The 14639-nt window shown below is 41.2% G+C and overlaps 1 non-coding gene and 1 pseudogene across 1 annotated transcript; both read left to right on the top strand.

Moving 5' to 3' along the window:
- LOC130867504 (transmembrane 9 superfamily member 2-like) overlaps positions 1 to 14639 on the top strand; it is a 103325-nt pseudogene that overhangs the window by 62384 nt on the left and 26302 nt on the right.
- On the top strand, positions 8833 to 8904 carry Trnad-guc (transfer RNA aspartic acid (anticodon GUC)). The gene has a single exon. It is a non-coding gene; the product is annotated as a tRNA-Asp (tRNA).

The following is a 14639-nucleotide window of genomic DNA, read 5'->3' as shown; positions in this document are numbered from 1 at the left end:
TCATTCAAACCACCACAGGCATTTACATTTATATATATATATATATATAGTGTGTGTGTGTGTGAGAGAGAGAGAGAGAGACAGAAAGAGAGAGAGAGAGAGACAGAGAGAGAGAGACAGAGAGAGAGAGACAGAGAGAGAGAGAGAGAGAGAGAGATGCAGAGGACAACTTTAAGGAGTCAGATTCCTTCTTCAACCATATGGGTCACCGGATCAGATCCAGGTTCAGTCTTGGTAGCAGGTACATTAATCTGCTGAGCCACCTGGCCAATTCTAACTTTTTTTTCCCTTTCCAAAATTTTCTAGACTCATAAACTCCTTTTTTTGTGGTACTTTCCTTGTGTGGACTGGCGGTTATCCTCATTTTAAAGAGTATCTGTAAAGATATTGCCAAATACAATCATGTAAACCTTTCTGTAAGTAGAACTGCACATTTTGATTCAACATGATATATATTCCGCTTAGTTGTCAGCTGTTGAATTCCTACTTAGAGTGTAGTACCTTGACTATACATATTTCTGCTGTGACCCTTTAACACAGTTCCTCCTGTTGTGCTGACCCCCAACTATAAAGTTATTGTCATTGCTACCTCATAGTTGCGCAATTTTGCTACTGTTATGAATCGTACTGTAGATATCTGTGTTTTCCAATGGTCCCTGTGAAACAGCTCTTTGACTCTGAAGGGATCGCAAGCCACAGACTGAGAACCACTGAATTATACAGTCGGAAAGTATAGCATTGTATGAGTTTGTTTAAAAGTACAAGTTGATTTAAAGAGTTGTTGGGTAATATCTCTGGTTATATTTGATAGGTGTTTCTGATGACTTAAAATATCATTTTAAGAAACTCTTAATTGACTTAAAAGATGAGATAGAACTACCAATGTTGCAGGGTCGTATAATTTATGTTATACCATATTTACTATCTTGGTTCTTGTAAATGTTTGCATATTGACGAATTTAAAATTTCTATGAATCTGTTGAGTTCCTTAGGTAAAATAACTTTGCTTTCTTTATGAAAACACAGCAAACTATGTGCTCTATATAATTAACACACCACACTAATGCAAAACATAACTTAAGTGAGGGATTTATTCATGTAGCAGGCTCACAGGGCATCCAGAAACCTGCCAAAGCAATCTATAGCCATTGCTTTCCAGTTAGCTTGTCTAGAGTGGAAACTTCCCTTTCATGTAACTTGTCATATTAACTAACATGTTTATTACAGAATTTCTTACTTGCAGGTGTATGACCAGAGGCAGTTTAGATGGAGAATAATTCATGGGAATGAATTCAAGCTCTCAGAACATGGAATGTTGCTGTTGGTCCTTCTCGGCCAAGGAACACGAGTTTTCATAATGACATTTTTTCTTTATGTGAGTACATCCAGGTATAACCTAAACATTTGTGGTGAACTGTTGACATGTGTTAGACTTTGATTTATAAGCACAAAATAATTTTGAAAAGTGTACTCTCAATTTTAAGAAAATTCATGGTTTTTAGTACTTATATTTCTGTCTTTTCAAATGCCGGATGTGAGTATAAGAATGTTCCCCCATAAGTTCTAAATAATTTGCCTAAAAGCTTCGGCACAGTCAGGCAAAATAGCACACACCTTTAATCTCAGCACTTGGGAGGCAGAGACAGGTGGATCCCTGTGAATTTTAGGCTAGCCTGATCTACAAAGTGAGTTCTAGGACAGCCAGAATCCATAGATTTAAACAAAAAGCAAAACAAAATAAAAATTAAAACACCATATATTTCTTACCTTATAAGGTAGAGAGATGCATTGTTGAAAATTGGTACGAGTAGAGTATTTTCAGTGGACTGGGGGACACCTGAAACAAAGGCTACCATTTTGAAATACTATGGTAAGCTTCAGAGCAGGGTTTTGATTTTTCTGTTTAGTTTTTTCTCTTTTTGAGACAAGTTTTCTCACTGGCCTGGAACTTGCCAACTAAAGTAGGCTGGTCAGCCAATTAACCCCAGAGAGCCATCTGTCTACCTCCCTGGAGCTGGAATTAGAATTGCACTACAATGTCCAATTTGTTTTTGAGACAGGGTTTCTCGGAGTAACCTTGTCCTGGAACTTGCTCTGTAGATCAGGCTGGCCTCAACCTCACAGTGGTCCTCCTGCCTCTGCTTCCCCACTGCTGGGATTAAAGGTGCATGCCACCACTGCCTGGCTCTTTTGATAATTTATATTTATTTTATGTTCATTGGCGTTCTGTGTGTATATATATGGGAGGGTGTCAGAAGCCCTGGAAATGGAGTTACAGACAGGTGTGAGCTGTCATATGGGTGCTGGGAATTGAACCTGGGTCCTTTGGAAGGACAGCCAGTGCTCTTCACTGCTGAGTCATCTCTCCAGCTCATGTCCAAATATTTTAGCACAGGTTCTTGGTATCGAACTTGGGTCTTTGTACTTGCAAAGTAAACACTTTGCAGACTGAGCTATGGCCTCAACCTACAAGAACAGATCTTTAAGTGTCCGATTGAAATGACATTCTAATTTTTATTTTTAACCTTGCATTTACTTAGTTGGTTTCATGTAGTTGCAGATGAAATTGAACTTGTCATCCTCTTTCCTCTTCCTCCCAAGTGATGGTACTACAAATAGACACATGTCACCACAACCATTTTGTGAAGCTCTGGAAATCAAACCCAGGGCTTAGTCTTCGAGACAAGTGTGCTACTAACTAAGCTACAATCCCCAGGCTTCTCTTTTTTTAATTTTTGAGACATGGTCTCCTGTAGCACTGAATGGTCTAGATCTCTGTATGTAGCCAAGGACTTGTTCTCCTGATCCCCTTGCCCTCACTTCGCAAATTCTGGGACTCCAGGTATGTGCTCCCATGCCCAGTTCTTGAACTGCATTGTTAGAAGGCAGTCTAAAAATGACCTAAGAACATGTGCTGTCTTAGTTTGTGAGCTCAGAATGGAGCTTGTCACTTCTCGATGGCCAAAGCAATAATTTTATGAACAAAGGTGTGCAGAAAATGGCTTATTAGATGTTTCGAAGGTCAATGGCATCTTAAAAGTCCAATGTGCAGTCAAATGCTCTCACTGAACATAGTGGACAATGGGGACTACTGAGAACTCAAGAACAATGGCAATGGGTTTTTTTTTTTTATGGAAATCAGTTTTTTAATTTTTTCTTTTTTTATTGTTGAAAATAGATCCTTTCCTAACACAATATATCCTGAGTATAGTCTCTTCCTCTACTTCTCCTAGCTTCTGTCCTCTTCCCCTCCCCCTCAGGTCCACTCCCTTTCTTTTGCTCATTAGAAAAAGAACAGAATTTCAAGAGATAGCAACACAGAGGACCTGGTGTCAATCATGTGCTTGCTGCTTCAATCTCTGTGAGGTCATATGAGCCTTACTCAGTTATTTCAGAGGGACTTGTTCTTCCATTGTCTTCTATCCCCTCTGACTCTTGAACATTCTACATCTTCTTCCATGGGTTTCCTGAGCTCTGAGGGGAGGGGTTTGAAGGAAACATCCCCTTTAGAGATAAGTGTCCTAAGGAATCTTTCTCCTTGTGTGGTATCTGCATAAGATCCTGTGCGCTGCCTGAGGAGGCTTCCCTGACAATGGCTGAGTAAGGTGCTGGTCTATGACTATAGCAGAATATCATTAGGAGTTTTAACTGGACATCACTTATAGCCAAATGGCCTTCCAGTACTGGGACTAGGCTGATTCCTACTGAATTGCTGGCCAAGAGGAGTCCCATGGAAATCCCAAACAACCCAGACTGTTGACCAGGACCATGTGCTGTTCTCCACAAACCAACAGCAGTGCCCCATTGATGAGGACGGCACTAGTACAACTCACTGAGCATGGAGATGTCAAGCTGGTGTCCTACATGTTACCTTCACCCTTACTTCCTAGTGTCTTTGTAGAGGGAAGGTCCTCTGCAGGCTGCCAAAAGAGACATAGAAACACCAATCCAGTCACAAACCTTTCAAACTACAATCTGTCCACCCTGCAAAATATGTTAGGGAAATGGTGACCCGGAACTTGTGTGAATAGCCAATCGATGTCTGCTTTGACTTAAAGCCCACTCCATGAGAGGAAACACTTCTTGGATGTCCTAGAATCAGAGACTAATCCAGAGATTTGGGATAGAACTAAAAACTGTCAGTGTAAAAAATTAAAAAAGGGTCAGCAATACAACACCTAATGATATTCGGCAATGGGTTTTTGATCTTACTGCACGTACTGGCTTTGTGGGAGCCTAGGCAGTTTGGATGCTCACCTTACTAGACCTGGATGGAGGTGGGTGGTCCTTGGACTTCCCACAGGGCAGGGAACCCTGATTGCTCTTCGGGCTGACGAGGGAGGGGGACTTGATGGGGGAGGGGGAGGGAATTGGGAGGCGGTGGCGGGGAAGAGTCAGAAATCTTTAATAAATAAATAAATAAATAAATAAATAAAAATAAAAAAAATAATCAAAAAAAATCCAATGTGAACACACTTCCCCCTCCCGAAACTGTCTTCTTTTGAATTTTTTATTCCTCACTTTGACAAAATACAGAGAAAAGAAATTTTTCGTTTGCTTTTCGAGACAGGATTTCTCTGTGTATCTCTGGCTGTCCTGGAACTCACTCTGTAGCCCAGGGTGGCCTTGAATTCACAGAGGTACACCTGCCTCTGTCTCCTGAGTGCTGGGATTAAAGGCATGCGCCAGCACCACCCAGCTGAGAAAAAAATTTTTAGGGGAAAAATAACTTGCTATTCTTGGGATGATTATTGGAATAGGGAAGGGGAAACTGTGTGACTTTGACCTAGTGAAATTAAAGACTAATTCAACTATAAAACTTCCACATACCTTTAACTGAAAATCAAATCTTTTCACTTAAATGGTCAGGGAAGTAGATAACTGAATATTGTTTGTTTTCAATATGATTTAAGTACTTCTCTTAGTACATTTCCTTGTCTTTTTTTACATAATGCATTACTGGTATAATATTTAACGTCCCAGAAAGCTGGAGGCTGTTCTCAGACAGCCCCCATTTTGTTTTTTGTCTTCAGTTCTGGCTGGCCTGGGTTTTCTTACCCCTGCTGATCAAAGTGCCTTAATGAACTATGCTCTTCTGCTGTGGCTCTTACTGGAAATCCCCGCTGGATATGTGTCTGCCAAGATGTGCAAGAGTAAGCGTTACCATCGTTATTATTCCAGAAATTTGGTGTGTTAAATGTAGAAATTAAAAGACCTTAAAGAAAAAGATCAAAAAAAAAAATTACAAGGAATTTTAGCCAACATACTCAATTTTAATTTTGTACTATTACCCTATAGTACAGTTGTAATGTACTGATTACACTTCAGTATTTTTTAAATTTAATTTTAATTTTTTGAGACCTGGTTTGCTCTGTGTAACAGCCCTCAGCTGTCCTGGAACTAGCTCTTGTAGACCAGGCTGACCTTGAACCCACAGAGATCCACCTGCCTCTGCCTCCCCAGTGCTGGGATTAAAGGTGTGTGCCAACACCATTCGGCTACACTACAGTATTTGTAAAATGGTTTAAATCAAGGCATTTCAGTAACTATTCTGCTTTTTACTTCCTCAGCATTTAAAGGTGTAAACTGGAAGATGCATTTTTTTTTTTTTGCTGACAACATTGTTATTTCTTGGGTGAGCATCTCATATTACCATCTCTCTATATAATTATGTTCTTCTTAGGTTTCACCTTGGAAAAGATTGTGCACTGTAATGAAGAGCAGGAAGGAGCCGAATGACTGCTATGCTCTCTGTAGCTGCAGTATTCCCGTACTTTTGTATCTGCATTCTCCTCTACATTTTAACTCCAGCACAAAGAGATGGCAATTATACTGTTACATGCTCCATTTTGATCCTTGTTTCCGAAGCAGATTCTGTCAATGAGCATCAGAGTTAAGCATCTTGCCTCGCACATCATACGGTAGTGACAATTTACACATGGCATTTTGTTATTCGCCTTGTTGCTGCCTTTGGTGATTATTTTTTTCCTGTATCTCCTTGTCACTGCAGCATCATTAGTGACAGTTGTAGGTGCATTCAAAGTCAATATGGAGGTGGGGCAGCTGCTGTGCAGTGGTTGTGAGAAAGTTTATTCAGTCTCTTTTTTTTTTTTTTTTTTTTTTTTTTTTTTTGGTTTTTCGAGACAGGGTTTCTCTGTAGCTTTGGAGCCTGTCCTGGAACTAGCTCTTGTAGACCAGGCTGGTCTCGAACTCACAGAGATCCGCCTGCCTCTGCCTCCCGAGTGCTGGGATTAAAGGCGTGCGCCACCACCGCCCGGCTATTCAGTCTCTTAAAGACAGACTGTGTGTGTGTGTGTGTGTGTGTGTGTAGGTGAATGTCCCATTATGTCTTAGCCAGTTAGCTTAGCTTCTCATCATACTTCACTGATCAAGGTGGAGGTTGCTTAGGATTTTACCTTCATATTTTTTGAAGTTTTTATCTTAGTTTGGGCTGCCACAACAAATGTTATAAACAGGATAACCTGGGAAACAGAAACATACTTTTACACGGGTCTGTAGGCACATGGGTTTGAGGGTGCTAAAATAGTTGTGTCTACTGCTCTCTTCCTGACTTGAAAATAGCAAGCTTCTCTCCAAGTCAGAGAGATTAAGAAGGAAGATTAGGGGAGGGGAGGAAAGGGAAGGAGGGCTGTTCTTTGGGGGCCCTCCTTTTGGGTTTGTGCTGCTAATCTCAGGGGTTCCCACATTCACAACCACATGTAAACCTAATTATGTCTCCAAGAGCCCATACAAATAGAACATTGGTGGCTAAGACTTTAACACATCAGTTTCGGAGAACACAATTCAGTGCACATCACGCTCTTTAATGCCAAGGAAAAGTATTCCCTAATGTATTTGAAAGGAGATCTTTTATTTGGAAGGAAAATAATATTGGATTGTATCTTAATTGTATTATGGTACTGTATTCCTATTTACTTAGAAACATATCTTTAAAGCTCCAGGTGCATCACAACAGAAGAAGAGCTCCTATACTGAAAATACTATAGAGCTATACTATACTATGAGGGAAGGGTCCAATGTGTTCTGACTGGTGACAGAATGACAGGAAAGACTCTAATAATGCTGGGACTCAGTATAGTCCCATAAATACTGCACATTAGTGATGCCGTCACTGGACGTGTAATCATTTTCATCTATATGCTGCTGATTCACACTCAAGAGAAAAGGTTAAGATCATTGCAACTTTACACATTATAAAATTGCACATCAGATCTATATTCCTCGGGATTTTTGACTGACTTAAATTAGCATAATTAGTTGCTTCCCCTCTTTGTGAATGGAGCCGTCTGGTTTTCTATACCATAAACTCGAATCAGAATAGGTGATCTTTCCTTAGGTGAGTGGTTTATTCCACTTATGGAAGAAAGACATGACCTTGACAACTTTCCAGATATATTTCAGAAATATTCAGATATGCTTCAAGTTCAAGACTCAGATGAATATGAAACTGAATATATTTGGTAAAAAAGTGCCAGTGCAAATGTCATTATTTGTCACTGTAATACTTGGGGTAACACATACGAATGCCAGCTTGTGGGGTCTAGTGAAGTGGCTCAGCAGGTAGGAATGCTTGCTGCCAACCAAGCCTGAAAATTTGAGTTTGAGCACAGGAACCCACATGATGGACGAGAGAACCAACTACTACAAGTTATTTTCTGACTTCCACATGTATGCTGTGGCATGTTCATGCTTGGCATGTATTTATCCATGCAAACACATTTAAAAGTAAATGCTTTAGAAAAAGACTCAGCGGTAAAAAACGATGACATTTTGAATTTTGCATACAACTGGATGGAAATAGAAAACACTGTCATGAGTGAGGTAACCCACACCCAAAAAGATGAATATGGTATGTACATACTCATTAGTGGATTCTAGCCTTAAATAAAGGACATTGAGCCTATAATTCGTGATCCCAGAGAAGCTAAATAGGAAGGTGAACCCAAAGAAAAACATGTAGTTATCCTCCTGGATATTGGAAGTAGACAAGATTGCCAGGCAAAAATTGAGAGCTTGGGGGTGGGGGTAAGGGGAAATGGGGAGAGAGAAGTGAGAAGGGGAGGATGGGGAGAGCTTGGGGGAATGGGACGGTTGAGATGGAAGAAGAATGGATATGGGAGTAGGGAAGTATATATCTTAATTAAGGGAGCCATTTTAGGGTTGACAAGAAACTGGACTCTAGAGGGGTTCCCAGGTGTCCAAGGAGATGTCCCCAGCTTGTTCCTTGAACAGCTGAGGAGAGGGCACCTGAACTGGCCCTATCCTATAGCCACACTGATGAATATCTTGCATATCACCATAGAACCTTCATCTGGTGACGGATGGAGATAGAGACAGAGACCCACATTGGAGCACTGGACTGAGCTCCCAAGGTCCAAATGAGGAGCAGAAGGAGGGAGAACAAGAGCAAGGAAGTCAGGACTGCGAGGGGTGCGCCCACCCACTGAGATGGTGGGGCTGATCTAATGGGAGCTCACCAAGGCCAGCTGGACTGGAACTGATGGAGCATGTGATCAAACCGGACTCCCTGAATGTGGCTGACAAGGAGCGCTGATGAGAAGCCAATGATAATGGCACTGGGTTTTGATTCTACTGCGTGTACTGGCTTTGTGGGAACCTAGTCTGTTTGGATGTTCACCTTCCTAGACCTGGATGGAGGGGGGAGGACCTTGGACTTCCCACAGGGCAGGGAACCCTGACTGCTCTTTGGACTGGAGAGGTGGGGGGAATGGGGGGAGGGAGAGGGAAATGGGAGGAGGGGAGGAGGTGAAAATTTTTAATAATAATAATAAAAGAAAAGAAAAAGAGTCGTCCTCGTTAGTATAGTGGTGAGTATCCCCGCCTGTCACGCGGGAGACCGGGGTTCGATTCCCCGACGGGGAGACAGACACACCATCCTTTTAGCCGGGTGGTGGTGGCGCACGCCTTTAATCCCAGCACTTGGGAGGCAGAGGCAGGCGTATCTCTGTGAGTTCGAGACCAGCCTGGTCTACAAGAGCTAGTTCCAGGACAGGCTCCAAAACCACAGAGAAACCCTGTCTCGAAAAACCAAAAAAAAAAAAGAAAGAAAAAAAAAAAAAGAAAAAGAATCAGTCACTGCGCTGGATAGTTATTCATTGATCTTTCTTACTGCAGGATTTTGTTGTTGCTGATGTTGTTTTACTGTATTTAGTAGGTACCTTGAGAGAAATAAATAGAACATGACTTTGAAATTCTGTTTCCGAATAATTTAGGAGCTAATGCATTGTTGAGATAGGAGGAGGGAATGAAAATGTATGTAAAATATTAACTAGTACAAATTCTACTTGTTAGAAAGCCTGGAGGTTACATGGGTATATATTAAATGTAGTGGAGGAAAAGACTGCTTCAGCTTGACACACCTGGGAAGGCCTTACAAGGGCAATTAACACTTAAACTATGATTGGAAGGCAACTTTACCACTATTGGGATCCTTTCTGTTCCCTTCGCACTTCTTTTAGAGCCTGGCTCATTCAGCTCTTGTTCCTCTCTTAGACATCTATTCTACCTTTTCACTGAAGCCATTCTTTTTACTGCTTATAAATTCCTCAGACCTTCCTTTCTATTCCTAAGATAACCACTTTCCTTCCTCCTCTCTACCCACCTCTCCCTCCCTCCATCCTTCCCCTTTCTCCGTCCTTTCTTCTCTCCTTCCCTCTCTCCCTCTTCTGCTATCCCCCTCTCACTCCTAGTCCTATGTAGAGCACTGCTCATGCTAGGCATGTGAAGTATCTATTCAAATCTTTACTTATTTCTAAAAGTTCATTACAAGTATTTATATATGCAAATATACATGTTTTGTGTTTATTTATTGAGTATGTTCAAGGTCAAGAGTGTCTCATGGTGAGTGATGTGTCTACTCAAATCTTTACTTATTTTTTAAAACTTCATTACAATTACATATATATATGTATATATATGTATGTGTGTGTGTGTTTTACGTTTATTTATTTATTTATTGAGTGTGTTCAAGTACAAGAATGTCCCGTGGTAAGTGTATGGAGGTCAGAAGACAACAGTCAGGAACTCGTTTTGTTCTTCCACCATGTGAGTTCTGGAGATCAAACTCAGGCTAGCAGACTTCAAAGCAAGTGCCTTTATCCACTGAGCCATCTCACAGGCCTAAATCTTTACCCATTTTTAATTGGTTCTTTTCTCCATGTTTCCTTGTCTACAATCTTCCATTCTTAGTCCCTGTGGTGGTTTAAACAGGAATGGCCTCCATAGACTCATGTGCTTGAATGCTTGACCCATAGGGAGTAGTGCTGTTAGGTAGTGTGGCCTTGTTGGAGGAAGTGTGTCACTGTGGGGTGGGCCTTGAGTTCTCGTGCTCACACTACACTCAGTGTGGGATATAGTTGCTTCTGTTGCCTGTGAATCAAGTTGTAGAACTCTCTGCAACTTCTCCATACCATGTCTGCCTGCACACTGCCATCTTTCCTGCCGTGACAGTCATGGACTGAAAACTGTAAGCCAGCCCCAATGAAGTGTTTTCCTTTATAAGAGCTGTCTTGTCGTGGTGTCTCTTCACAGCAATAAAACCCTAAGACATCCCCCTAGTGCTGGGATTTCAGGCATGCGCCTATCTACTAGCTTCTTTTTTTTTCTTTTCTGTTATTGACTTTTTTTTCTGAGGTAGGATCTCTGGTCACCTACGCTATCCTTGAACTTGCCTTGTGTCCAAGGATGACCTTGAATTTTTTACCCTTCTGCCTCCACTTCCCAAGGGCTAGGATTCTAGGTATTCACTGCTGCACTCGGCTCTCTGCAGTTCTGAGAATTACAATGGCCTTTGTGTTTGCTACTCTTATACTCTAGCAATTGAGATCCATACCCACTCCTACTTTGTTTCTTTCTTGTCCAATTTTGAGTTTTTTATGTATACAAGTCATTTCTCTGCCATAGAATTTATAACTATTTCTTGTAGTGGTTGTCTTTTGTATAGCAAAAGATGTGAACATGGATGCATCCGGTTTATCGATGTTTTCTTTATAGATGTGCTTTTTGTTTTGTATGACTTATAGTACTTTTATTTATTTTTACAGCACTCAGAATTAAAACCAAAGCCTTGCACATGCAAAGCAGGTATGATGTGGGAGTGTCATATATCAATCTGTTGATTTCATTGGTTAAGTAATAAAGAAACTGCTTGGCCCTCATAGGTTAAAACATAGGTGGGTGGAGTAAACAGAACAGAATGCTGGGAGGAAGAGGAAGTGAGCTCAGACTCGACAGCTCTTCTCTCTGGAGCAGACGCTATGCTCCCCTCTCCCCGGCAGACGCAATAAAGCTCCGACCTAGGATGGACGTAGGCTAGAATCTTCCCGGTAAGCACACCTTGGGGTGCTACACAAATGAATAGAAATGGGCCAAGCAGTGTTTAAAAGAATACAGTTTATGTGTTGTTATTTCGGGGCATAAGCTAGCTAGGCAGCCATGAGCCGGGCTGTGGGAAGAGGCCCACAGCTCCCACTACACAGGTACTTTTCTATTGGGATCTTTCCCAAGGTTGACTGAAATTTTGTTTTGTTGAGACAGCGTCTCACTACTATGTGGCCCTTGCTGGGCTGAAACTTGATATGTATGTCAGACTGACCTTATGTTTGTAGCAATCTCTGCATCTGTCTCCCAAGTACTGAAATTTGAAGTACAACACTCAGCTTTTGTTTCACTTTCTAGATTGTGAATTTTTTACTGCTACTTTTGCATTATGACCATTGAGTTTTTAATTTATTCATTTTTGGTTTGTTTTTCTGAAGCAAGGTCTTGCTATGTTACCCTAAGCAGCCTCAAACTTGAGTCAGTCTTCCTGTCTCAGTTTCCCCGTACTGAAATTACATCACCACGATGGGAATCTTTTGGTTTTCTGAACATTCCTTTAAAATATCGCTTCTCGGGGATGGAGCTCTTCTTCCTGACACAGCAATTGCCTAGCTTGTATATTTTGTTACTTTTCTGTTGCTGTCATAAAACACTATGAACAAGGCAACTTATAGGAAGGGTTTTGTTTGCTTTTGGTTTTGTTTTTGCTTACTGTCCCACAAGGAGAGTCCATGGTGATAAGGAGGGATGGTGAGAATGCCTGAAACAGAAAGAGGTGAGATCACATCTTCAACTATAAGCTCCAAAGCAGAGGGAGAACAAACTGGAAGTGGGCTAAGGCTGTGAATTCTCAAAGCCCTTTTCAGGGACATGCATCTTCTATCAGGGCCATGCCTTCTAAAAGTGCTATAGCATCCCAAAACATCATCACCAGCTGGAGACAGAGTGCTGAAATACCTCAGCCTACAGGGTACATTTCTCTCTCTCACACACACCAAAACATCTTGTCTGTGTCTCATGGGTTAAGATAGTAACGAGCTAACTGCGTATTCTTTTTTTGATGAATAGTGTCATTTCTTTTGAGTTTACTTTCCAATTTTGAAAATCATTTTTAGCCTCTATTTTTCATGTCTTTCCTAAAGGCCTGACAACTGCTGTTATTTATATATATGTATGTGTGGGAATATTTAGGCATAGTGGTGCATGCCACAATCTCAGCATTTGGGAGACTGTGGCAGGAGCTCACCTCAAATTTGAGGCCAGCCTATTCTATATAATGAGGTCTTGGCCAGAGTGGGCTACATACAGAGAGCTTGTTAAATGTCTGGGAATAAGATAATAAACACTATCAACATATAGAGACATGTGGAGACTCAGATCTTCACTGTAGGTTGAACCAGACTCTCTAGCTATTGTTTTGTATCAGTTCTCTCCCTCCCTCTCTCCCTCCCTCCCTCCCTCCCTCCCTCTCTCCCTCCCTCCCTCCCTCCCTCCCTCCCTCCCCCCCTCCTCTCTCTCTCTCTCTCTCTCTCTCTCTCTCTCTCTCTCTCTATATATATATATATATATATACATATATATATACATGCATGTGTAGAGACCAGAGGAGGTCATCGAGTATCTTGCTTCTATCACTCTCCACCTTATTCTTTTTTTTTCTTTTTTCTGGAAACCTCCTAGGACATTATCTTTAGGGTTTAAGTATGTGTCTAATCACTTACCCAAGAGACATATTTTCTAGTCTCCTGTCTGGGGAGTTACTATCTGATCAGTACCCTTCTAAGAGATATGTGGGAGAAGACAGAGAGTGTCTAAACCTAGAAAATTTAGTGTGTATTTGGCTACTTAAGCATTTCAGAGTAGCCATTTCCTTTGCCTTGTCTGCTGTTCTCTAGCACTGAGAAGACGCCTCCAGATATCTGCTGCAAGGGAGGGAGGAAATAGAAGTCCCCACTTCTCAAAAAGCTTTCACAAAAGTCTCTTCCTTTAGTCACTTCCCACCTCTTCTCGTTACTCATAGAATACCTGCTGTTATCAGTTTCTGACCCTTTCATGGGCTCCGTAGTGTGAATTATTTTTTTCTCACATTTCTCACTGCCTGCATGGCTTCTCACATCTTTTTTATTTTCCATTATCTGATTTCCTGTTCATTTTGCTCATGGAGATTTTAAAAACAAATGCTTCTTAATTTTTTTTATTTTATATGGATGTCTGTGTGCTTGTGTGTTAGTATGTATATGTGAATGCTGGCATCTGCACCAGCCAGAAGATAGCATCAGATTTCCAGAATCTAGGGTTCCAGGCAGTGGGTTCTAGGCAGTGGTGAGCTGCCAGATGGATGTGGATGCTGGTTTGGGTCATTTTGAAGAACAGGAATCACTCCTCTGCTTTTCCTATTCTATTTTTACATTTTTTTTATTTCTGTAATTTTTTTATTGTCTCTCTGTGTGTGAACGCATATGCACCTGAGTATATGCACACAACTGTGTAAGTGATGTGTGTGTGTGTGTATGTGTGTGTGTATGTTTAAGTGTGGGTATGGCGGTGTCACAGCATGAGTGTGGTCAAGGAAAACTCTTGGGAGTCAGTTCTCTCTTTCCAGTGTGGGATCCAGGGACTGAATTTGGGCTATCAGGTTTGCGCAGCAGCCACTTCTGCTGGAGGGGACATGTCATTGGTCCTTTAGTGTCTTTTTGGAGACAAGGTCTTTACCATGGGTTTGTAAGGAGTTGCTTTCTGTTATTGAGACAGACTCTCACCTTGTAACCCTGGCAGGTTCAGTAAGTCAGGTTGGCCTCCAGCTTGCAAGTATCTCCATGTCTCTGCCTCCCACATCCAGTCAGGAAGCACTATTAACTGCTAAGCATCTCTATTCCCCAAACAAATGATTTAAAATTTTTATCATATGTATCTATCAAGAATTCCATGCATAAATACAAGGTATTTTGATGAGACCTATTCCTCTTCTTCTTCCAACTTCTCCCAGATTTCCCACATCACCCTCCCAAGGTCATACCTTTTCTTTTTCTTTATGACCCACTGATTGCAGTCAGTGTTGAATGTATGAGTCAGAGTGTAAGGCCATCCATGGGAGGATGGGCAGAATTTAGGCCTAAGCAGTTTTGCTCAAAAGTCACTATACCACACAATGCTACTTAGACATGTGTGGTCACTAAGTTGTCTCACATTTTATATGAATTATGTTTTGCCAGATATCATTATATATGTTAGGTTTTTAGTATATTTCTTTAAATTGATCTTTTTGAACTGCTCTTTGG

This window comes from Chionomys nivalis, chromosome X, assembly GCF_950005125.1.
Source record: "Chionomys nivalis chromosome X, mChiNiv1.1, whole genome shotgun sequence".
In the NCBI taxonomy this organism is placed as follows: domain Eukaryota; kingdom Metazoa; phylum Chordata; class Mammalia; order Rodentia; family Cricetidae; genus Chionomys; species Chionomys nivalis.
Note: the sequence above shows the minus strand (reverse complement) of the source record. Positions and strands in the feature narration are given on the sequence as shown.